The sequence below is a fragment of the Balaenoptera ricei genome, unplaced genomic scaffold (assembly GCF_028023285.1).
Source record: "Balaenoptera ricei isolate mBalRic1 unplaced genomic scaffold, mBalRic1.hap2 scaffold_369, whole genome shotgun sequence".
In the NCBI taxonomy this organism is placed as follows: domain Eukaryota; kingdom Metazoa; phylum Chordata; class Mammalia; order Artiodactyla; family Balaenopteridae; genus Balaenoptera; species Balaenoptera ricei.
Genome location: NW_026777577.1, coordinates 26,621 through 53,269, shown reverse-complemented (window position 1 = coordinate 53,269; position 26,649 = coordinate 26,621). Strand labels below are relative to the sequence as shown.

Genomic DNA, 26,649 nt, shown 5'->3' with positions numbered 1-26,649 from the left:
GAAGGCAAATTGTCTGAGACAAAAATAAAATTGAAAGTGTATGAAGTGTGAACATGAAAATATACAAGCACTACTATTATGGACTGAATTGTGTGTCCCCTAAAACTCATATGTTTAAGCAAATGTGATGATAATTAAAGGTGAGACCTTTGGGAGATAACTAGGCTTAGATGAGGTCATGAAGGTGGGGCTTTCATGATGAAATCAGTGCCCTTAGAAGAAGAGATGCCAGAGAACTTGCTTTCCACTCACTCCTCACCATGGGAAGACACACCAAGAAGGCAGCATCTGAAAGCCAGGAAGAGAAGTCTCACCAGAAACTGACCATGCTGGAAACTTGATCTTGGTGTTAGAACCGTGAGGAAATAAATGTCTGTTGTTTAAGCCACCTAGTTTATGCTATTTTATTATGACAGCCCAAAATAACTAACATAACTATCAAGAGTTACACACAAAAATCAAACATTAATTTTACACCACCAAAGTAGGTTTAGAACCTGGATACTGCTGGAATTTGTCATTATCGGTTGCTTACCCACAGAGAAATAATTTAAATAATATAACCATGATCTTCCAAGAAAAGGCTTTCAAATTCAAAACTAAACCAACTTATTTATTAGCCTTAGTAACTGAACATCCTTTGCACTCAGGCTAATATTTTGGCTGTGAGTCTCTTCAAGGTTGTACCCCAAAAGTTAAATTTATGTGATGCATTTTACTTACAGCAACATTTATATTTCTTTGAAGCAATGAGATTTATCCTCATGTCTTACTCCATTGGTAGCAATTTTCAGAGTAAATATGACCAACTAGGCAGTAAAAATACATTGGGAAAATTTCAAAATGTTAACTACTTAGATCACCTCACATAGCTGGAAAAGATTATGCCATTCTCTTCCTTTATGTTATATAGACGAGGAACCAGTGGTTCAAAATCATTTATAAATTGATTTATAGATCCAGGAGAGGTAACCTGGTATTCTTACACTACACTGTGTTTTTGTAGTATTTGTTATGTATTATTTTATGCACTTTAAAAATTTCTAAATCATTGCTAACTTAAAATTAAATGTGTATATGAAACAACCATACAGTCTTTTGCAAATGCAAACAAAAGCTAAGTTTATTCATTTGAACATAAAAATGTAGACTATTTTACAAATAAACAAAAGTACTACTCTATTTTTTTGGTATTCTATTGTTTGAACTAGGCACTTTGCTGATTATCTAATTGACAAGTGACAACATATTTTAATCTAATATTATGATAATACTTGCAAATTCAGTTAAAGCTATGTAAACATTATCCACACAGCTACCTACCTACTGGTTTGAATTGTATATAATACATAATCTGGCATTTAATAGCACAATCAACACTACTGAAAAGAGTTGCTTATAAAATTTCGGTGCCTGGAACATAGAAGTGATTACGTATATCTTGAATAAGTAAATGAAGTAATAAATAAAATATTTTCTCCTTTTAAAAAATTATTTTGTGTTCAGGAACCAGAATTATGTGTTAATAAAAGATATTTTATTCACATTTTAGTAAATACACAAATGTAAGCATACATTATTCATTTTAATTTGTTTCATTATGAGTGTGTTTATTGAAATAATATATGTTTCCAGGCATTTGAAATCAATATTTATTAATTAGTCTTTACTCGTCCATAGGCAATGCATAATGAGTATGGCTATTTAAAAATAAATGCCAGTGAAAAAAAGAATTCATGGCATAATTATGGCAGAATAAATATAAGAAAATCTAGGTAATGTAAATTTGTTTGAACTTTTAAAATTTATATTTATATCAGTACTTATTATTTCTTAGTCAAATATATTTTTGAGATATTGTTTCTTGATACTTTTATTCACAGAATGCTTCTTCTTGTATGTATCATCCCTGACATAAAACACAAAAACAAAATCTATTCTTGAACTTAATTTTAATACTCTGTAGTTACTACATGAATGTGAGAGTTGGCAAAGAGTTCTAGCAAATAAATAAACATCTCCAAATGTTTCAACACATATAGTCATAAAAATATCGCATTTTAAAATAAAATATATTGTATTACCGCAATATGGCAAGGTGGTTAAACAGGCTTCACATATTTAAATCCTAGCTCAACTGCTCATTTGCTTTTTAATATTAAAAAAATTACTAATTATTTCCATTTCTTATTTTACTTATTTAAAAAATAGAGATCATCATAATACCTACTGTATCAGCAAAGGTTGATTGATGAAAATGGAAACGCAATAATAGTAGGAATGTGATTTACTCTAGGAATTAAAGCTTGCACAAAGACAGAAAAATGAATGTCCAAACACAGGTAAGAGAGATTCAGCTGTATCACCACCTTGTCAATCTGAGAAGCCAAGCACATATTCAGCTACAGAAGGGCAAGTGCAAAGAGGGAGCTACTAGAATAGGAGTGTCAGCCTATTGCCTCTGTGAATCTACACAAAAAGCCCACTGGCAGAAGATCTGGACAATGAGTTGAGAGGGCAGTAGGACAAGCTGGAAAATTCTGGGTACTTCAGCATCTAACCACAGCAACATTCACTGAGTGATGGCCAATGCCACACTTCTTCATTCCACACCTTGTGAAAGTTCCTGGCCAACTCTAACCTAAGACTTGACAGGAAATTGGATTCTGGAAAATTTAGTTCCCAGTTTAACATGGTTGACAATAGGATAATGGGACACAACTTTATTGGACCTGCGACGATTACAGGAATTAATACAAAATTTGGTTCAACTCACACACCCGTTAAGTCCAAGAAATTAAATGAATCGCAATCACAATAGACATAAAGACACCCATCATAAGGCTTATCTAGTGGTAAAGATAAACTCTTAAAAGAAACTAGAGAAAAAGACACAATGTGTACAGAGGAAAGAAAATAAGCAAAACAATAAACTTCTTATCACAAACTCATGTCAGACAACAAATGTAAGAAAAACATGTCAGCCAAGGATTCTAAACACAGAGAAAATGTATTGTAATAATAAAGGGGAAATAGTTTTTCAGGCAGAAAAGTTCAGAACCCATTGTCCATGAACCTGCCCCAAAGATATGTAAAAGTAAGTCCTACAGGTAGAATAAAATTACACCAGACAAAAATGAATGAAAAGTGTCAGCAAAAGTAAATGCATGTGTAGGTATAGAAGATAATGCTTTTTATCTTGTTTTAATTATCTTTAAAAGATAATTTACTCTCTAAAGAAAACAATAACAATGCTCTGTGAGATTTGTGTGCAAGTTACATTTACTAATACAATAATAGAACTGGTAATACAGTAATAGAAATGAAAAAAAAGGTGCACTTTTGTACTATTCTTACATTGTAAGTTAAGTAGTACATGTAATCTGAAGGTAGAATGTGATGTTAAAAAGTGTCTATTTCATACCATAGAGCGATCATTGAAAAAGAATAATAGAACAAAAATATATAGCTAAGATGTAATGACATTTAAAAAATCGAGATAAGGCATGAAACATTAAAAAAAAAAACACACAGAGAACAGACGGGAAAAGAGAAAACAAACAGCAAGATGTCAGACTTAAACCGTAACAAAAATTACAAGAAACAAGAATGATCTAATCACTATGAGTTAAGGCAAGCTCACAGAGTATAAAGCTAGATGATAGAGCAAGATCAAAATATTCACCTTACAGATATCCCACATTAAATAACAAGACACAATAAGTTAAAAACTAAAGAACATTAAAAAAAAAAGAAAACATTTTACCGAAGGTCCTAGGCAGTATAAGAAAGGCAGACAAGGAAATAAAAATAGACATACTGTAAGGGAAGTAGAAAGTCCATCTTTATTTGCAAAAGGAACTATTGTGTATACATAAATCCTGAAGAAATAAACAAAACTATAATAGATTTATATGTATCTTTAGCATGGCTGTAGGTTAAATGGGAAACATATTTATATATATATAATATTTTTATACGTCAGCCACAAAGAATCTAAATATGGAATTTTACAGAATAATAGCAAAACAAATGACAAAAGGATTAAAAGAGACAACATAAGTTTGTAAAAGATGAATATAGTTTGAGGGTTTAAATGGCCTGCCTTCAAGAGATATTATAGTCACAATAAACAACACAGGCTAGTATGAGAAGAAAAAATGTGTGTGTGTGTGTGTGTGTGTGTGTGTGTGTGTGTATACACACATATATATCAACTGAGTCAAGAAGAGAGAAGAGAAATAGATGCATACATACAAAATCAATTGAGTTATGAAAAAGTACAAGGCTATTTAAATGTGGAAAAGAGAATCTTTGCAGCAAATTCCTCTAGTACAACTGGAAATTCATTACAATGGAAAATATATATCTTTCATTCAATTTTGTTATGAACCTAAACTGCTCTAAAAAATAAAGTTTATTAAAAATAAAAAAAAAGAATATATATTAAAAAAAACTCCCACCATACATAAAAATTAATTCCAGATGGATTATAGCCCTAAATGTGGAGACCTAAAATTAAAGATAAAAGTAAACTTGTAGAAATAAATGTTAATGGAAAATATTTGTGATCACCGGTTAGGCAAAGATTTCTTAGATATGACATAATAGCAACAATCATAAGGAGAAAAATTGAAAAATTAATTTTAAATTAAAAATAAAACTTCTGATCACCATAAGACATTTCAAAAAATTTAAAAAGCAAGACTCAGATGGAGAATACATGCAAAATGTATTTCTGACAAGGACTTTATTGTAGACTATATAAAGAATTCTTATAGATCAAAAATAAGCACACAAACAACCTGATAAAATTAATGGACAACACGTAAGCAAACACTCCACCAAAGAAGATAATATGCACATTGCAAAGAGGCATATGAAAAGTTGTTCAACATAATTTTCGTCAAGGAAATAGAAATTAAAATCATAATAAGAATTTATTAAAATTCAAACAAAATTACTAACATTAAAAAGACTGACAGTACCAAGAATTTTAGAGTATGTAAAACAACTAGAACTTATTGCTGGTGGGAATATAAAATGGTATAGCCACTCTGCAAAAATTTGGCAGTTGTTTTATATAGTTAAAGATTCACTTACTATGTTATTCACCATTTCCATTCCTAGCTATTACCCAGGACAAACAGAAATATGGGTCTATACAAAAGCTTGTATATAGATTTACTCATAATAATTCCTGTTTTCAAACATGAAACAACCAATGTATTCATCAATACAAGAATGCATAAAGCCATTGTGTTGTATCCATAAAATAGCATATTACTTCGCAATAAAAATTAATGGGCTACTGATTCATGTGACAAGCCTTGTACCTCAAATCACGATGACAAGGTGAAGAAGGCAGGCACAAAAGACTATATACTTTAAGATACTACTTATTTGAAAGTTAAGAAAAAGAAAAATTGTGGAGACAGAAATCAGATTAGTAGTTACCAGGGGCTGGACGTTGGGGAGAAATTGACTGCAAATTGGCCTTTGTGACTTTGAAGTTTGGCTGAAATGTTCTGTATTATTTGGGGGCCAGTTAATAATGGTACATGTGCGTGCACTCACTAAAAATTCCCGTCTAACTGATTATGCAGATTATTAATATTCAGGCTGTAAAATTAATTAGTTAAAATGATGTAACATTATTTTAGGACATATCTTCCCCGAAGATATGTTTATCTTTGAAATGTTAACTGAGTTGTGTATATAAAAAAGCATATTAGGGGGCTTCCCTGGTGGCGCAGTGGTTGAGAATCTGCCTGCCAATGCAGGGGACACGGGTTCGAGCCCTGGTCTGGGAAGATCCCACATGCCGCGGAGCAACTAGGCCCGTGAGCCACAATTACTGAGACTGCGCGTCTGGAGCCTGTGCTCCGCAACAAGAGAGGCCGCGATAGTGAGAGGCCCGCGCACCGCGATGAAGAGTGGCCCCCACTTGCCACAACCTAGAGAAAGCCCTCGCGCAGAAACGAAGACCCAACACAGCCATAAATAAATAAATAAATAAATAAAAATAAAGTCAGACAAGAGAAGTGCCTGATTATTTAAAAAAAAAAAAAAAAAAAGCATATTATATACATCGTTGTGACTTGAACTGTGTTCTCCCTAAAAAGATAAATTCAAACCCTATCCTCTGGAACCTGTAAATGTGACCTTATTTTTGGAAATAGGATTTTTGAAGATGTAAACAAATTAAGATGAGGTCATCCTGGATTAGTGTGGTCCTATCCAAAGGCTGGTGTCTTTGACAGGGGACACAGAGACACACAGAGAAATATGATGATGGAAACTGAGTTTGGACTGATAAAGCTACAAGCCATAGAATGCCAATAATTATCTGCAACCATCAGAAGCTAGGAGAGACACATAGAACAGATTCTCTCTCAAGCCTCCGGAAGGAAACAACCCTGCTGAACTTTGATTTCAGACTCTAGTCTCCTGAACGGGGACAGAACAACATTTTTGTTATTTTAAGACATCAGGTTTGTGGTAATTTGTTATGGAAGCTCTGGGAAACTATTACATACACTTACTATCACACCGTTGTCATTACTCAAACAATTTTGAGACTTCCCTGAGAAACTGCCTCAGGCAGCAGTATGTTCTCAGTAACATTCTCTACACTAGGAATGTCTTTGTGTTTTCATGCTGGATTCGATCTATTAAATAGTTAAAACTGAATATAGTAACTTATACTACTTAAGATTTTTCCTTAAGAAAGTCCTGAAAATATTTTAATAAGAAAATAAGAAAAGCTGATACTTATTGAGAGCTTACAATGTGCTAAGCACTATACTTTGCTTTATGTTCAATATCTCACTTAATCTTAATAACAACCTTGTGAAATACATACTTACTTTATTACTGACACTTTACAGAAAAAGGCCAAGAAATTGGGAGATTAGATTAGTGTGCTCAAAGGTAAATAATAGTACACAGTGGACCTGCTAATTTCATTAAAACAATATTTGTTCAGTACCTACTCTATGCCAGCTAATCTTTTGAGGAATAAAACAGTGAATAATAAGAACAAAAATTAGATACAAAATAAATATGGTATGTATAATGTTCTCTACAATTTAAAAGAATGACTCAAAATAAACTGATTCACTTGAAAGGGTTCATTACAAAGACAGAAATATCCTGAAATATTTTTAACTGAAATTTCGTATAAAAATATTTTCCTTTGGAAGAAACAACCATCTTTTCTTTAGACCTGAGCTTTTTAAGTAAAATAAAATTGTTTCATGTTCCACAGTAGATAACTCAAGAGAAATCAGAGAGAAATGACTCCAAGATGTACTTAAATCCCCTGGGGTCTTATCAAGACTGATATTTAATACTAACCTTCTGGGCTGTGCTGTAAGCAATATGGTACGATCATATGGGAATCTGAGCAAATTTTTGTGGAATATCAATACTGAAGTAAAATCCCTGTTGCCTATCTAAGTCTACCCTAAACTAATCTCAAATGATTTTTTGAAAAATGTGAATTTTTAAATTACTGCTGAAAGAACAAGACATATATTAGAACACTGACAATGACTGAAGAATGCACTATTTTAAGTTTAGTTATTATCATAACTTAATCATGTCCTATAAAAGTTTTCAAAAGACTTGCAATAAAATGAAAGAAAAAATGAAAACAGTTACAAGTTGAATTCTACAGAAAAATAACTTATATGTTTATTAAAATGAAGATGCTTGCTTATTTAATAGAATGTAGGTATGGGACAATGATTTAAACAGAATTCTTCCTTACTGCCATAAGAATATTAAGTAATTCAATGTCACGTCCCAATTACACAAATCTATTAGAGCATAAGTTAATAAGGTAAGGCGCAATCAAATATTGGAAGACTCTGTCTGCATGCTAAGACTTTACCATTAAATGATTTTAAGTGGGTTATTCTCATAAAGAGTTTTAACTTTTAAATATATATATCTGTTATCCTTGTATAGAATGACTTGGAAGGGAGGTAGACAAAAGCCATGAGGATCAGTCAGCAAGCAAATGAAATCATGCAGGTATGAGGTGATAAATTAGGTAGAAATGGGTAAAAGGAGAAATGAATAACTCATACAGCTCTATCAGAGATAAAATTTAATGCTATTGTTTGATGTCATACTAGCCAAAGGAAAAAATAATAATACACATGATCTCTATTAAGATAACTGTAAGGCAGATCCCAGAGGCCTGGGAGAAAAAACAGGTAAGACAACCATGAAAATAATGAGTTCTAGAACACTTCAAGAAAAAGACTTATAAACTATGATGAAAAGAAGAATATGAGAGATTGAGTTTAGTGGCCTTTGAAGATCAAATTCAAAACATGAGGTAAGAGTTCATGGTCAAAGTAAGAGTGGATTTTGGTGGGAAAATGTTTGTTAACATGTCATTTTGCCCCCAAGATCTTCAGTTAATGTTATATCTTCATGTCATAAGAGAGATTTCAAGGACATAGCCTCAAGATGACCATCAATTTTTAATAGTCTGTGCCTTCCATCCTCTTCAACTCTTAGTATTTCTCTAGGATTAACATAAATGCATAAATATAGAGAAATATGTTCTGGGCTTTGTATATCTACAAAGTAGATATAAAATATATGTACATTAATATATGTATGTATATAATAATGGATGTGTCTGGAATATATAAAAAGCATTCATAAATCAATAAAAAGCAAGATACCCTAATGGAACAATTGGCAAAAGATTCAAACAAGGTATTCACAAAAGATAATGTTCAACTGGACATAAGGCACATAAAAAAGTTCTCTATTTCATTCATCATAAAGTATAAACGCAAATTAAAACAGGAATATAATCTCACCAGCAGGGTAAATAAAAATAATAGACAATTTCATGTTTTGGGAGAACATGGAGCAACTGGAGCTTTCATATACTGTTGTTAAGAATTATAAATTAATGAAATCACTTTACAAAGGTGGTTGGTAGTATTTACTATAGCTAACCTACTTATACTTCGAGCAAGTAACTTCACTTGTGTGTATCTCCCCACCACATATGTTCAGCTAAATATATGAAAAAGACCATTCATAGCAGCAACATTTGTACTAGCTAACATCTGGAAAGGAGTCAAATGTCTATTTACAGCAAAACCAATTAATGAATTGTGATACATTCATAAAATGGACTACTCATTAATGAGATGAATAAACTACAACCAAATGTAGCAATATGGGTGAATGTCATATGCAAAATATCGATGAAAATAAGCTAGACAGACATAGTACATAATGGATGATCCCTTTTATATTAAGTGCAAAAACAATATATTATTTTAGATGTCAGCACTGTTGTTATTCACTTTGGGGGGAGGGGCAGTTGTAGTCACCAAAAAAAAGAGGTTGTGAAGGAGGATTTGAGGGATCTGGTAATACTCTGTTTCTTCCTATAAGAAGAAAAAACGTGTGTGTTTACTTTCTGTAAATGCATCACTAATACAAATATGATTGTGTACCATTCTGGACTTAGGTTATGAACTTAATAAAATTTTTTGTATTCAAAAATAACTTGGTAAATATGCTGAGAAGCCCTAAGAAGCTAAATAGGATATAGTGGTAAGTCTAGAACTGCTAAGCATAGATTGAAAATATGCATGATTCATTAAAATCCATGAAAAACTTGCTACTACCTCTGCATATCTAAAAAAATGAAAATATAATTATTAGTTCTCCTTGGAAGAACATATACAAATTACTATTATTTGAAATAAGTCTGTAGCTGAAAAGATTTTCACTTTCATTATTACAGGTAGCATGACTGCTTTGGAGTTTTTTGCAAAACTATTATAAATATTCAAAGTGATCTGTTTATCAGCCATTTAGTCAAGGATTTCACCTCTGCAAAGTCAGAAAGGACACTCTCTTCCTTAGTGCCCTAGTACTCTCTCTTATTTAAAACCTACACTATTTCTGTTCTTTACTGTGAATGCAAAGTTTAATGATCCACACACTCTAACCATCCAGTTTAAAAATAATGAAAAAGACATGTTGTAGGATCTGAAAAAAACTAGGCTAAAGTCCTCTCATAAAGACTTGTAATAACCCCATGTTATTACAGAACAAATATCATTGTACCAACAGACTGTCCTCGAGCCCATGCAATATCTGAGGTTAACTAGAAAATTCTAGGAGAAAAATATGTGAAGTCACAAAAGAGTCTCTCTGTAAACAGGTGATGACAGTAAAGATGTAGAAATGAAGACTCTAGATGGATCTGTTTGTACATCAGTGTGCCTGTTTGTACATGCCTATAAGAAATGCTTCAGCAGACAATAAAAAATCCAAAGTTTGTTCTTCTTTCTCTTTATATTGTAGCTCTTTAGAAATATATAACCTGATGGACTTAATAATAGTCACATACTAAATAAAATGGGCTTCTAATTTATCAAATTCTTATTTTTTACCATGAAACTGAGTCAAACATCTATACTTTTAAAGGACTATGAGAGGTAGAATGACAAAAAAAATGTGGCTAACATGCCCATTAGTAAAAGTGTAAACCAGGCAAATGTTATATGCTAACACTTCATTTCTTTCCAAAATTATGTTTTAAAATTGAAGAGTGAGATTTATTTTTTCTGTTTTTTGCATAAAACATGGAAAGCAGCAACAAACAAACAACCAAACAAAAAACCAAAAAACCAACTTTACTATCCCCTTAAAAATGAGAGCAGGCCTGCCCTTCAACAAAATAGTAAGATCAAAAGGCTATGTAATGAAAAAAAAAAATTCCAATGGGTGACATGCATTTCTGAGAAAGGATAAGACACATAAAGTGTTTCATCTAAGACATAACAATGGGAAATAGACTCAGCTACTATAAAATTAAGTTGGATCAAAACAGCTTAAATTTGATGACTTATTAAATGCCAAGTAAGGGCTAGCACGCTAACTTGGAATACCTGAAAGCCCCAGACATAGGAGGAGACTGCCTTCCCTCGTCAACCCTTTTCATAGGTCAATTGCTCATGAGAGGGACTGAGAACAGGGAGGGTAGACATACCAACTTCACAGGATGCATGGCTTGCTGATGTTTGGGGCTGAAGAAGGAGAGCCTAAAGCAACCTGCCTGTTCACCAATCCTGCATGACTGCAAGGTAAGGATTGGCCACCCTGAGCAGTGTGCAGGAAAACCATCCACACTCAGCCTGGATCTTGATGTGATGAAAGATGCAGCTCTCTGCTACTGGGGAAAGGAAGGAAAGTGAACACCATCTGCCCCAGATCTTTCACTGCCTGAAGCAGAAAATATCTGTCACTGGGGGAAAGACAGAAATATGACCAATATTCCCCAACCCCATACATCAATACAAGGCCAAGACTGACTACCACTGGGAGGGGGCCAGAAAGACTCTGCATTGACCTAAAAGGCAAAGCTCTCTGATGCTATGGGAGGTACAGAACACTTACCTACCACAGCCTCTTTAAATTCATGGCATTAAGCCATCTGCCCCTAAAGGCTGAGCAGGACACACACCCATCTCTGACAGTGCATCAGTATGAGGCAAACACTTGCTACAGCTGAGAGAGTACCAGGAAATCTCTTTGGGTTCAGGACTTTGCACTGAATAGGAGGAAGTGGTTGTTCGCTGTGGAAGAGTAGGAATGCTGAGAAAGCCTAAGACATGAGGCTCAAGGAAACAGGGCCTGTTTCAGGTTGCACTGGTAGCAAGGAAACTGAAAAATCTTTTCCCCACTGGATAAGTCTTACATTGGGTAGCAAGCAATGCCCTACTGCTGAGAGAGGAGCAAAGCACAGGGAGAAACCCATCTTTAGTAAAGTCTTCCTGGGCCTGCTGAAAGCAGAAGGTGGAACAGTAACACCCAGAGAGAGAGCCTCAATCATTCCAGGCCTCACGCTAAGCAAAAAGCAGCAGCTGTCTATCACTAGAGGATTTTCAAATTCATGGGGTACTGAATATAAATAAATAAGCAAGAGTCCCTAACCCCACTGAACTACAAGCTAGATTGAGATGGTACATTCAGAATAGACAAAACAAAGGAAATAATTTTGAACTTGAAGATGTGACAATAGAAATTATCTTACCTAGAGCACAAAAATAAGACAGAGAAAAAATGGAATAGATAAGTGAAAACCATGGGACAATATGAAAACATTCAAATATACAAGTACTGGAAACCCAGGAAGAGAAGAAGGAAAGAGAGAATTGGTCACAAGAAATATTTTAAGAGATTAAGGTTGAGAATTTTTTAAATGTTTAAAAACAAACAAACAAAACCTCCCACAGATCCAAGAAGTTCAGAGAAACCTGAAGTGTGAGAAATGCAAATAAAAACGCAGCCAACTACACCTCATAATAAAACTACTGAAAACGAAAGACAAAGGAAATTTATGAAAGAAGCCAGAGAAAACAAAGACATAGAATGAATTGATAGTAAAATTATAGCTGAATTCTCATAGAAACAATGGAATTCAGAAGACAATGACATTAAATCTTTAAAGAGCTAAAAAAAAAGTCTAGAAGTCTATTTCCTGTGAAAACATAGTAGAGATAAAAGGACAGAAACAAATCTTAAAAAATTCATCGCCGGCAAAATTGTACTACCAAGAAATGCTAAAAGATAGTTTTACAGATTGAAACAAAAAGATATAAAGAACAATAGAGAATAAATAAGTTTCTAAATACACAGAACTCAAAAATTCCTATGTTTATACAAGTATATCACTAAATTTTCTAAATTAAAAAAACACAGAGGTTCAGGGAGTAGTGTTCCTGTGGAAGGGCTCTAGTGAACTGGCTATGGGGCGAGGTTGTGCAGGTTGAACACTGGGGTAGGGCCCCAGGACCCCTGAAGAAACTGAGGAAGAGGCCATGACACCCAAAGTAAAGCAAAGGGAATGAAAGAAGTAAATACTCTTGAAAGTATCAACAATAAGTGCGTTTCTTCCAATCCAACAACATGGTGTATCTCTCCATCTGTTTGTATCGTCTTTAATTTCTTTCATCAGTGTCCTATAGTTTTCTGCATACAGGCCTTTTGTCTCCTTAGGTAGGTTTATTCCTAGGTATTTTATTCGTTTGTTGCAATGGACAATGGCGGTGTTTCCTTAATTTCTCTTTCAGATTTTTCATCATTAGTGTATAGGAATGCAAGAGATTTCTGTGCATTAATTTTGTATCCTGCTACTTTACCAGAGTCATTGATTAGCTCTAGTAGTTTTCTGGTAGCATCTTTAGGATTCTCTACGTATAGTATCATGCCATCTGCAAACAGTTTTACTTCTTTTCCGATTTGGATTGCTTTTATTTCCAGTTTTTCTCTGATTGTCGTGGCTAAATCTTCCAAAACTATGTTGAATAATAGCAGTGAGAGTAGGCAACTTGTCTTGTTCCCGATCTTAGAGGAAATGGTTTCAGTTATTCACCACTGAGAACGATGTTGGCTGTGGGTTTGTCATGTATGGCCTTCATTATGTTGAGGTAGGTTCCCTCTATGCCCACTTTCTGGAGAGTTTTTATCATAAATAGGTGTTGAATTTTGTTGAAAGATTTTTCTGCATCTATTGAGATTATCATATGGTTTCTATCCTTCAACTTGTTAATATGGTGTATCACATTGATTGATTTGTGTATATTGAAGAATCCTTGCATTCCTGGGATAAACCCCACTTGATCATGGCGTATGATCCTTTTAATGTGCTTTTGGATTCTATTTGTTATTCTGTTGAGGATTTTTGCATCTATGTTCATCAGTGATATTGGCCTGTAGTTTTCTTTTTTTGTGACATCTTTGTTTGGTTTTGGTATGAGGGTGATGGTGGCCTCGTAGAACGAGTTTGGGAGTGCTCCTCCCTGTGCTATACTTTGGGAGGGTTTGGGAAGGATAGTTAGCTCTTCTCTAAATGTCTGATAGAATTCGCCTGTGAATCCATCTGGTCCTGGGCTATTGTTTCTTGGAAGATTTTTAGTCACAGTTTCAATTTCAGTGCTTGTGATTGGTCTGTTCATATTTTCTATTTCTTCCTGGTTCAGTCCTGGAAGGTTGTACTTTTCTAAGAATTCATCCATTTCTCCCATGTTGTCCATTTTATTGGCATATAGTTGCTTGCAGTAGTCTCCCATGATCCTTTGTATTTCTGCAGTGTCAGTTGTTACTTCTTTTTCATTTCCAATTCTGTTGAGTCTTCTCCCTTTTTTCTTGATTAGTCTGGTTAATGGTTTATCAATTTTGTTTATCTTCTCAAAGAACTAGCTTTTAGTTTTATTGATCTTTGCTATCATTTCCTTCATTTCTTTTTCATTTATTTCTGATCTGATCTTTATGATTTCTTTCCTTCTGCTAACTTTGGGGTTTTTTTGGTCTTCTTTCTCTAATTGTTTAGGTGTAAGGTTAGGTTGTTTACTTGAGATTATTCTTGTTTCTTGAGGTAGGATTGGATTGGATTGGAAGAATCAATACTGTGAAAATGACTATACTACCCAAAGCAATCTACAGATTCAATGCAATCCCTATCAAACTATCAATGGCATTTTTCACAGAATTAGAACCATACATTTCACAATTTGTATGGAAACAAAATAAACCCCGAACAGCCAAAGCAATCTTGAGAAGGAAAAATGGAGCTGGAGGAATCGGGTTCCCTAACTTCAGACCATACTACAAACCTACAGTAATCAAGCCAGTATGGTACTGGCAGAAAAAACAGAAATATAGATCAATGCAACAGGATAGAAAGCCCAGAGATAAACCCATGCACATATGGTCACCTTCTCTTCGATAAAGAAGGCAGGAATATATAATGGAGAATAGACAGCCTCTTCAATAAGTGGTGCTGGAATAACTGCACAGCTACATGTAAAAGAATGAAATTAGAACACTTCCTAACACCATGCACAAAAATAAACTCAAAATGGATTAAAGACCTAAATGTAAGGCCAGACACTCTCAAACTCTTAGAGGATAACATAGGCAGAACGCTCTATGACATAAATCATAGCAAGATCCTTTTTGACCCACCTCCTAGAGAAATGGAAAAAGAAACAAAATAAACAAATGGGATCTAATGAAACTTAAAAGCTTTTGCACAGAAAAGGAAATCATATACAGTTTTGGGAGAGCTGCAGCTTCCACATAGCCCAACAGTGGTCTGCCCTGCCTTGGCCTGTGAGCACCCTGAGTGTTGAAGCAGGAGAGAGAGCAGATGTGACTGACAGGTGGACCTAATGCAGTTCCACGATTAACCACCCTGAGCTGAGCTGTACAGAGGGCCCCACCTACTTTGTAAGACTGTTGTCATCACCTCAGAGCTCTTCTGAATGTCTCTGACATCCACAACAGTCTTCACCTCCTTAGCTGGGATGTGATTTGCTTTTTTGGTCATTGTTTTGTTTGTTTTGTTTTTCCATCTTCTTGGATCCATAACTCTTTTTTCCCCTATTATCTATAAACGCTTCAAACTCTAAGGAAGACTATTTCTGTCTTCTTTTAAAAAATGATCTTATGGATTTAGATTTTTTTAATGCTTGTTATTTCATGAAATTTTTCTAAATGTGTTGTACCTCCTATCACTGAATAACCACTTAATCTTTATTTGATGCATCTGATAGTAAAATTAGTTCCTACTACATAAACTGATTTGGAAACTTCTGTTTCTTTTAAGATGACAGGGAACTTTATTCTGTAACATTAATTTAAAGGCACAATGTCCCATTTTAGGAGCATAGCATTTTTTATTCATAAAAATTTATAACGTGTTGAATATAAATGAATAACCCTGGTTCAACTGACAAATGCATCCATAGGATTAGATTTTGTAGTAATTTCTTGTGTACTTTATACTATGGGAAGATCATCACTCAATATTTAATCTCAATCTATCTTCTTGACCTGAAGAATTATGCTTTCGAAACTTTATTCAATTGAAAACATTAGGAATACAAGATGCACAAAAAAAGATGAGGGACATAGGTGATCAACAGCCTGATAATCTAAGACTAGTAGTTAGTAAAATCCTTGAGGACAGAAACAAATTACTTATAGTCCCATGGACAATGGCTTTTGCCATAAATCATAATCACTACTCAATATTTGCTTTGATTTTAAATCACCATATTTGCATCTGTCTTTTAGACTTTCTTCTTCAAATTATTCAGGGAAAACTTTAGAAACAAGTTTAACATATCTCTTTGAGGATATCTGATATAATTAGAGCAATTTCCCAAAATAGTTGCATTGTTGTAGAGAAAAATTAAATACCATATTCGTGGTACCATATGAGACATGGGAAAAATGCATGCTCGTCAAATCTTAAGTTTATTAATATATTCATCTGCTTCTCTAACTACGCCCTTTGATATATAACTTATAAAATATTTAACAACTTGTACAAGTATTTTTCCAATATATTTCACCCTTCTTCGGGAGAAAATTAATTCTAAGTTATGCTCACTAATCACTTTCTCCCATAACCTGTGATTCTCAAAATCTCCAGCCTATGAAATCATATAACTCAGCCCAATCTTATCAAATTTGCGAATTGTGTTAGTTCTCACTGACCTGGAGTGCTGTAGTTTTACAAAATTGACTTTTTTGTTTTAGTAGAGTGACTACTGGGGCCTACAGCAAGGTTTACCTATTTCAGGTCTGAAAGCAGGAATTCAGCAAGTAACATATTAGTTTTATCAGTTTACTACTGTTTCAAGAGTGTCTCCTCAGGGATATGGTAGTAAAACTCTATTAAAAATACTATGTCTCATTTGCTTGCATGCTAACACTTTTTCCCACTGATTTCCTCAGAATGAGACCTTTTGTTTTTGTTGTTTTTCACTGAGCCTTGGACATAAATGAAAACAATATGTTTAGTCACCAATCTGTTAGTTAAACTACATTTGAGGAAAAAAATTATGTAGACTATCATATATTCAAGTTTTAGAAATTCTTATTTGTAAGTTTTTCTGATATACTGGCATTATTAGTCTCTGTGCTATATGCAAATATTATTTGAACACATAGTTACACCAATATTCATTTATCAAGAAAATTAATTTGAAACATTAGCTGAATGTAATTATTTTTTATATTCTTGCACTATGGAAATAATTGTTTTACTCAGGTTACTGTGGAAATTGTTACTGTGGCCAGCCACAGCTGCAATCTAACTTTTGAAATGTTTTAGTGTCCCAACCTCCCGAAGTATCTCATTTACCATCTATTCACAGTGACCACATCCCTCTTAGCTTGCTTATAAATCTCACCATTAAGATCTGTTCTTGCTTTAAAAAACTTAATATAATCATAGCCTTACTTCCATGCAATACTTCTCTGTACATATTCTCATCTTAATTTTCCTCAGGTTAATTTTATTTCCCTCATTTCATCAAATATACTTTGGAAAATATCACCAGAGATATCTTTATTTTCAAATTTAATGGCCATATTTGGTCCTTACCTGTCTTGGCCTCATGAAGTAGTTAACATTATTAATCAAGGAGGCAGCAATCTACCAACAAAGATGCTGAGAAAGCCTCCTTCCAAAAGACTGTGGTTTTCAAAAGAGAGCCCCCAAAAGGCCATTAGATGGAATCACGAGGTACAGCCTCTCCTATTTTTCAATTTTGCTTAGCACCAGTTCTGCTGCAATAGGATGGAGCCATCCAACGGTAAAATATATATTTTAACATACTAATCTGTGCCACAGGAACACATCTAAATGCTGTGACTACTATCTGCTGGAGAAAACCCAATAAGATTGATTTCTGATTTCAAAAATGACCATATCTGTTTTTGGCAAGGCTTCTGGTAGTACAGCTGTGAGCTCCAGGCTTCACTGTGAATTATTTAACACCTAGAATCCCTTTGTGTTTTGTGAAAGGTAAACTGAATAGAATGTCTTTGTACCCATGTGGAGAACAGCAAAACACTAAGAAAAATAATTAAAATAGGACAAGTCTTATGAATGCTTTTTGGAACACAGAGATAATATAAATGTTAATTTTCTGCTTGCATTTGTGATTTCCAGTAGCTTTTTTTTTTTCCTAATTCCTACCTTCTGTGACTTTTTAAAAATGTTGGTTCAACAGATTACACAGATCATGTGTAAATGAATGTTAGATGTTGTGTATCTTAGGATATTAGAGATATTACAATATGTTTTTCTTTTATTTTTTGTCTAAAACATATATATATATATGTATATATGTATATGAGAGTTAGGTAAAGAAAAGATATAAAGAATTATGCTGATGAACAGGTATTTGCAGAAATTTTCTTCATGGCAGAGCTTAATGAATTAAAAGCCAATTAGGGCAGTTCTCCAGAAATGGGTAGTACATAGAAAATTCTTAATCTAGCAGAAATCTCATTATGTTATTTTTTTCAGAATTATTAATCAAAGAAGTTCTTAAAAGGAAAATGGAAAGGATTACAGTCATGTGCAGGTTGTATCTAAGAGTTGTATAGAGAGATTTAAGTGGAAAGAAATAGAGAAAAAAGAGATTCATGTTGACATGTTAGTTAAATGCATGATGTGTAGTGGGTGGTTTTCACTCATATCTCAAATCTTCAGAGACTCCCCCAGACAGGCCATCTTATCTAAATTTGTATTAGTCTTATTTTTTTTTCATTGTATTTTTTATTATCTGAAAAAATATATTTTTGCTTATTTGTTCATTGCATATCTCACTCTTCCAGTGCATACTCAAAGACATTAGAAAGTCAGAATCATTTATTGTTCTCTTCCCAGCACCTGTAATAATGTTTGGTAGATAGAAAACACCCAATCAACATTTACTGAATGAATGAGCAAACTGCAGTAGTGACAGACATGAATAAAATTTGCACATTTTCATTAGTTTTGGGAGTTGCAGAAGAACTCAAATTGTCTCTTGGCTCGTAAGATAAATACGGATAAGCATGGAGATGAAAGAAAATTAATGTCTCAAAGCTAAAGTGGAAGCTTAATTAACCATATGTATCCAAGAAATCAAGAAAAGAGCGCAGATAACATCTGTATTTGAAGGGTCCTTTGTCACAAAAACCAAGAATAATTCCACAACAATTTGAGTGAACAGATCCAAGGAATAGAAGATAAACAGCCATAAATTCCAACTTAAAAAAATGTCAGTTGTTGACCAAATAAGTCTCATGTTTTGGCATTTCTTAAGTAGTCTGTTCCTTATTCACAATACTGCCTGTCTATGTGTGCGCTATAAGCTAATTATAAGTTAGTCCATAGATGCCAAAGCTTAACGTATACTAGACTAACCAGAGAAAAACAGGATTAGTTGTGATGGAAGAAATTTTCACATATTAGGGTAATTCTGGCTTATACATGATTTGGCTTGAACTTTATGCTAACTAGAACAGTCTGTCTCATGGTCTATCAAACACACATTATACATTTGCTTTAATCATGAAAGAAAATGGTACATTGTCCAGAAGTAAAGAATGTATGTTTTGAAGATAGGGATAAACACTTCCATTCCTGGGATCCCAATATTTACTCCTTCAATGATAAGGCTCCCTTCCCAGGTGCCATGGCTACACTATAAAACTGTGCTGAAAACCATAATTCTCCAAAGTAGTTCCTCAGAGCTATCTGAGTGGCTGTCTCCCAGACTATAGTCCTCAGTTTGGCTCTAATAAAATTCTTCTCTATTCTTATTAGAATTTTTTTATTGATTGTTTTTATCAACATTGCTCGATGTAGTCAGCAGGATGTCAAAAAAACCTACCTGAGGTCACTTGGGGTCTACTTTGGACGGGCACCCTGTACTAAGAAGCATGGGTCCCTTGAGCACTACACCACTCCCGCCCCCCAGCTTCACAGCACTCTTCAGGTGCTTTGGTAAATTCTTTCTGATATCAGGACCTCATTATCTTAAGCAGATGGTCCATAATTTTTATTTGAGCTGTTATCTTAAGACTTGGAGTCTTAAGGGTATACCGTTACCTTTCCTAGGTAAAAGAGACCTAAGAGGAAGTTCCTAGGCTGGGACTTAGGAGAATTTCTAGGCAGGAAAAGCCTAAAAGGAACTTTGGAGTAAACTGGGTTGGCTGACCTTTAAAATCTGGCTTAAAATTGGAAAAATTTGTATATTTATGGTCTGAAAAAACTGTTTGATAGCAAAATGAGAGACTAAATCTCTTTAGTTCTAAAGAAAAGGGACACTAGCTCCTTCCAGCCACAAGGCATTCTAAGATAACTAGGAACCTAGCAGAAGTGTCTGAGGCTTGATCCTCGTGATGTGTAGTAGTTCCACAGGGAACCTCTAAGTAATTTATGGCCTGTCCTGGGACACACACACACAAGGACTGGCCATCCACTGCTCTGAACCCCCAGGGTGGTTTTAGACTCCTGGCAGGAGAAACTGAGACACAAAAGAGCTGAACTGAGTCAAGGGTGACCCCTTGAGGAGCTAAGCTGGCAAGCAGCATACTTCTGACCCACTACATTGTCCTTAGAAATTGTTCAGACTTTAAAATAAAATGAAACTAAAAGATAATGGGAAATTGTGCTTCTAAATCTGACCAGCTTCTGGGCGGGCAGCCACCCACTGGAACTCCAGGTAGCCTCATGTACGATACGGAGCTGATAATTGCAAGTATTTGACAAAATAGGAAGATACAACAAAAGATAACTTAACTCCTTTTTTTTTTTTTTTTTTTAGGGATACTTGGGGAGCACAACGGAGACAGCTTATGGGCAAGGGTCCCACCCGCCACCCCTGCCTCCACCTCTAACAAAAAGGGCTCTGGCCATCTGCATCATACATGGAAACGTAACATTTTATTTGAGAAAAGTGTCCAGGGGACTGCCCTGGCCGTCCAGTGGTTAAGACTCCACACTTCCACTGCACGGGGCTCGGGTAAGATCCCTGGTCGGGGAACTAAGATCCCACATGCCACACAGCCCCACCCCCCCCACCCCCAAAAAAAGTGTCCTGCATGAATGGATAAACAAAATGTGTTATATCCATACACTGGGATATTATTGGGCCATAAGAAGGAATGAAGAATGAAGTATTGGGGGAAGGCACAAACTAGGAGTTTAGGATTATCAGATACACTCTACTATATATAAAATAGATAAACAAGGACCCATTGTATAGCACAGGGAACTATACTCAATATCCTGGAATAACCTGTAATGGAAAGGAACCTGAAAAAGAATATATATGTATAAATGAATCACTCTGCTGTGCACCTGAAACCAATACAACATTGTAAATCAACTCTACTTCAACTAAAAAAAAAGGAATGACTTACTGATACAGGGTACAATGTACATGAACTTTGAAAAGAGTATGCGAAACAAAAGAAGCCAGACACAATGGCCACATACGATCTCACCTGAATACACGAAATATTCAGAAAAGACAAATCTAAGGAGACAGAAAACAGATTAGTGGTTGCCTGGAGCTGGGCTTAGAAACAGGCAGTTACTGCAGATGGGCACCAGCCATCTTTTGGGGATGTCATCTTAAAAATGGGTCATGGTGGTTGCAGAACTCTGCAAATTTACTAAAACAACAACTACCAACAAATACTGAATAAGTACACTTAAAGCAGGTGAATTTTATGGTATGTAACTTTACCTTAACAAAGCTCTCACGTTAAAAAATATATATATAAAATGGGTGCTGCAGATTAAAGGGTGGGAAGAGTCACTGTTCTCCAAACCCCTCATTTTTATACTCAGGCAGACTGAGACCTTTAAGTGAGAGCGCTACTTACCAGCACAATCAAGACTAAAGGGCCACAGGAAACGAAATTCTCCAGTTCAACTCAAATCTTAAGCCACTCTCAAAGGACACTTGGAAGTGTCCTTCAGAATCTAAAGTAACTTGTAAATATTTAACTTAATCTGCATAGGCAAACAGGCCAAAAGTCTCAGGAGATCTAACCCAAACAAGGGGTACACATCTTAATGAACATATGTAGACGGTGTATAACAGTCTCAGGCAGCACATTCAGGACAGGGCAAGGCAAGATTTTAAGATCCTACAGGTCTGAAAGGCATTCTGGTTCTGAGAGTCAACCAGAGCCTCCCGGACCCAACTTGCCGACGAGCTTCTTACCCCGCATTTTTGAAAAATCAGTGGAGCAGTGCGTACAGACCGAGACGGGGCAGAGAACCGAGGTCCCTTAAGATCTGATACCAGCTCCCTCTGGGAGCAGACCGAGAACTGCGGTCTGTTCGGAGGCGGAGGGCCAGGGCCAGGGCCAGAGCCAGGCATATGGTTTGACTCCGTTAAAGTGTATTTCAGATAAAGAAAACGGTGAAATGGAGCAAGCTACCGAAGCGTGTCAACACGCAAAGAGGGCCACGCGGGGACACCAGCCGGGAGCCGGGCCGGTCTGGGGCGAGCGGAGGGGACCGCGAGGCTCCCACGGGCAGGCATGCAGTGCACCGGAGCGTCAAGCCGCCCGTCCTCCCCGCGCCCCGCACCGTCGCCCTCGCACCGCCCAGTCGGCGCCCCGCGGTTCCCGGGGCGCAACGAGGCCACGCCGCCGCCCGCCGCCCCCGCCAGCGCAGACCCCCGCCCTCGGGGCCTCGAGCACGCCGGGCACGCCGGAGAGCACGGACGGCCCCGCGGGTACGGAGAAGCGGCGGCTCCTGGGAGCCGGCCGCCTGACGTACCTGCGGCGGCCTCACGCTCGGGTCCGCCCGGTCCGGGATAACGGCGCCTCCGCGGCGAACACGCCTGGATCTCCATGCGGGGTGTTTACTCCCAACGCTCGCGATCCTGCGCGATCCGGGCGGGGAGATCAACGGCCTGGAGCGCCGGCCCCGCCGGCCGTGCGTGCCCTGCGTGCGCGCTCTGGACGCCGGGGGCCCAACTTAACTCTTAATTGGCCAAGATGGGGCTCTTTTGACATTCCTAAACTGTTTTTTTTTTTTGGCATACACAGCTAGGAAAAAAAAAAAAGCTGGCTTGATGAAATATCTTTTCAAAATTCTGACCCTAAGGGAACAAAAGTACTCCTAGGAGAAAGCTTAAGGTTATAACTCTTATTATGTCCTTGAAACGTAAACACAGACCACATTGCCTGAGACTACATCCTTTGCTCAATCAGTAGAACCCAAAACTGAAAAAAACAAAGGGGGGTGGGGGGTGGGGGGTGGGAAAGAGGCATTTTTAACCTCAAGCAAGTAAATTTAACTTATTCCAACTTTTATTTACAAACTAGTGAGTTTACATTGTAATACCTGATTCACGACTAAGTTTTAAAATGAAGCTATGAGATCTCTGCTTGTGTCTGTTTACATGTCTGTGCGTACATTAGAGACATGATATATCATTACCTTCAAATGATCTTATCAAAATTAGTTTGTAAAAGAGCTCTATTTAATTGACTTAAAATAAGTGCTTAAAAATTAAGTATTTCTAAATGTAATGGAAACCAAACTGAATTTTTTAAAGGATCAGGTGATCTAAGATTATTCTTTAATGAATGAAAACAAGTTTACATTTACTGGTTTAATTAAATAGGTCTATCTTCACAGTTAACAACCTGAAGTATAAAACTTTTATTGTACCTAAGTTTACTAAACGTCAAATAAGTTCACATTATCTCTGTTACAGATTTGTCAGCAAGAAAGCCAAAATTGGGTATAATGATTTATTTGTAAATTAAGTAATATAAATGAGATAAAAGCTTTCAGATGAACTCTAAGAATAATTATGTTTTATGGTATGGCTACTTCAATTAGTTTCTCCAAATCTTTTTGATAACTTGAAATTTTAGCTTTGCTATGTTAAGTTAAATGATAGGGATTCATTGAATATCCAGATCATTTTCAAATTAGATGAAATATTGAAACATTAATTGCTAAGTAAGTCAAAGTTTACCTATTTTGTCTTATTAAAGAAAAACTAAAGATGCTTTGGTTTATTGGACACACATCTTGTACCACATTGAGGAAAGTAATTATGTTGTTAGAAAATGTATGTTTCTAGAGGTTATGGAATATACTTATAAATTTACCAATCAGGAAATGCTGGTATGACAGACAGTTCACAATTGCTTGCTTCTTGGTTTTTGCTAGAGATTGGGGTTTCAAGGGTTAAGAATTCTGACTAATGAATGTGATTGGAACTACTAAAGATAATAAGAGAAATATTTCCATGAAAGGAAAGTAGGGTGTGTGTTTTCCATAAAAGATGGTATGAGGAATGGAAATGTATTTTTGGTGAGGGAAAATAAAGTAATTTTGTCCCAAAGCTGGTTATTTCCAAATTCAAAAGAAAATAAGTGACAAACTAATGTGGCTATAGAAAGTTGTAGAAGGTGTGTGGAAAAGGAACCCTGAGAAAAGAGTTCTCGGGACTGACTAATATTGGAATGGATTTAATTAAGTGAATTTTGATATTAAAAGTCAGTTGGTGCAAAGTTTGAATTAGATTTTCTCTCTGTTAGGTGACAGAGTTTTCTTGAGGTATTGATCTGCTTTTGATAACAAATTGTAAAGTTTCTTTACTTTTTAAGCAGTCTGTTGTAACTTTCTGTATTTGCCCTTGAAATCATTTATTGTCACTTTGGTTGAGTGCATAAGTATTGTTTCATACTGACTTACGATCCTACTTAGCCAAGTGTTTTTAAAACCTTTTGATGTCTTTGACAAACTTCCTCAAATCAAATTCTAAATGAAGGTTTTTTGACCTTTAGGTAACTTTGGGATGCTTCAGAAGGCACCTGAAGCATCTCAAAGATAGAAATTAAACTTAATTAAATCCATTCCAATATTAGTAACCAACAAGGACCTACTGTATAGCACAGGGAACTCTGCTCAATATTATGTAACAAACTAAATGGGAAAAGAATTTGAAAAAGGATAGATACATGTATATGTATAACTGAATCACTTTGCTGTACACCTGAAACTATCACAACATTGTTAATCAACTATACTCCAATATAAAATACAAAGTTAAAAAAATAAACTTAGTTAGGCTTATTGGGTATGTTAAATCACATGGGAAACATTGTCAAATGAGTGATGGTAAATCTTAGGTTATATAGTATGGGTAAATCATATAAACATATGTTGTAGAGATTATATGAAATTGCTAAAATTTGGATATATTCTGGTTTAATGTTATTAGTCATAATTTTAGTTATTATTTTACAATTGTTGTATGTCACAAAAATAACCTTAACCCTGCAACTTTGCTTCCAGAACCACAAGAAGAAAATGACCACAGCTGCATTTTAGAAACAGATTATCTTCTTACTCCTAGGAATAATTTACAAGAAGATTCTACTGATAATGCTGGTCTACTTTGGTTTACAGATGGGTCCTACTTAAAAAATGATTGAGGGCATTACCAAGATGGATATGCAGAAACATCCACAATGGACATAACTGAAAGTTCTTTTTTACCAAAAAACAAAGTCAGCACAAGCAGAATTAATTGCTTTAACTTGAGCTCATCAACTCATCAACGAGCTAAAGGTCAGGTAGCAAATGTTTATGCTGACAGTCATTATGCCTTTGAAGTGGCACATGACTTTGGAATGCTACGGAAACATCAAGGGTTTATTAAAGCTTGATGCTATAATCAGGAAAGCTTATTAAAAAATATTAAAAAATGGAAAACAGGTTGCAGGACTATTAAGTGGTATACAACTACCAAAACAGTTGGCAATTATTAAAATACCAGTGCATTCCAAATCTGACAGTATGGAAGCTAAAGGAAATCAGCTTATTGATGAGGCAGCCAAACAGGCAGCTTTCAATACCCATTCTGTCTAGCCTTGAGAATGGTCAGCGCTCTCTGCTAACCCTGCCAACCCAGTGAAAGATTTCCATCTGCCGGCTCAAGAAATATGCCATTGAAGAAGAGAAATAAATAGGGCAACAATAAGGGGGAATTTTGGACCTGTCACACAAATATAATTTGGAAATAATTAAACAAACAAACAAACTATAGTGCCTGTTGGAGCTCAAATGCCATTACCCCAGCATGTACATTCTTTAACTCATTGGACACCTGAGAAAATGGTTTTATGGGGAAAACACTATGTTTGGAAAATTTCTCCCACGATGGCTCATAAAGTATATGCTTGTTTTAGTATCTACCCTAAATATAATCCCAGAAAATCACTTCATGGGTCACAAGGCCACTTTCTCTTCCTAAGGGTCCCTTCGAGGTATAGCAATTGGACTTTGTCTGAATGTCACCGTCTCAAGAATATAAATATATCTTGGTAATGATCTGTATGTTTTCACACTGAGTTGAAGCTTTTCCTTGAAGAAGAGCAATGGCTATAAGGTTAAATTGCTATTTGAAAGGATAATTCTTGTTTGGGGAATTCCTTCCAAGTTACACAGTTACCAGGGAAATTATTTTACTGGACAAATAATTAAATCTATTTGTGACATATGGCCAATAATGCAGCATTTTCACTGCACTTATCACCCCCAATCTTTGGGACTGGTGGAAAGAATTAATGTCACTATCAAAACTCAATTGGCAAAACCTTCAGAAGCATTTAATCTCTCATGGGCAAAAGCTCTTCTGCTAGTGCTTCTCAAACTTAGGTCTATACATTTTGCTAAACATCAGCTGTCTCCTTTTGAAATACTAACAGGACACCGTATGTAATTAGATGAGGGAATATGTGCACAAACCTTACTCA

General features: G+C 35.5%; 1 long non-coding RNA gene across 6 annotated transcripts in view; it reads right to left on the bottom strand.

Annotated features, from left to right (window-relative positions):
• Nucleotides 1-26,649, bottom strand: part of LOC132358773 (uncharacterized) — a 200,685-nt gene that overhangs the window by 152,338 nt on the left and 21,698 nt on the right. For 5 of the 6 annotated variants that reach the window (XR_009500513.1, XR_009500515.1, XR_009500516.1 and 2 more), the window contains exon 1: nt 22,646-22,810. The exons of the other annotated variant lie outside the window; for it this stretch is intronic. This is a non-coding gene — a long non-coding RNA (uncharacterized LOC132358773). Of the gene's footprint in view, nt 1-22,645; nt 22,811-26,649 lie in introns of those variants that run through there. 6 annotated transcript variants of the gene reach the window in all.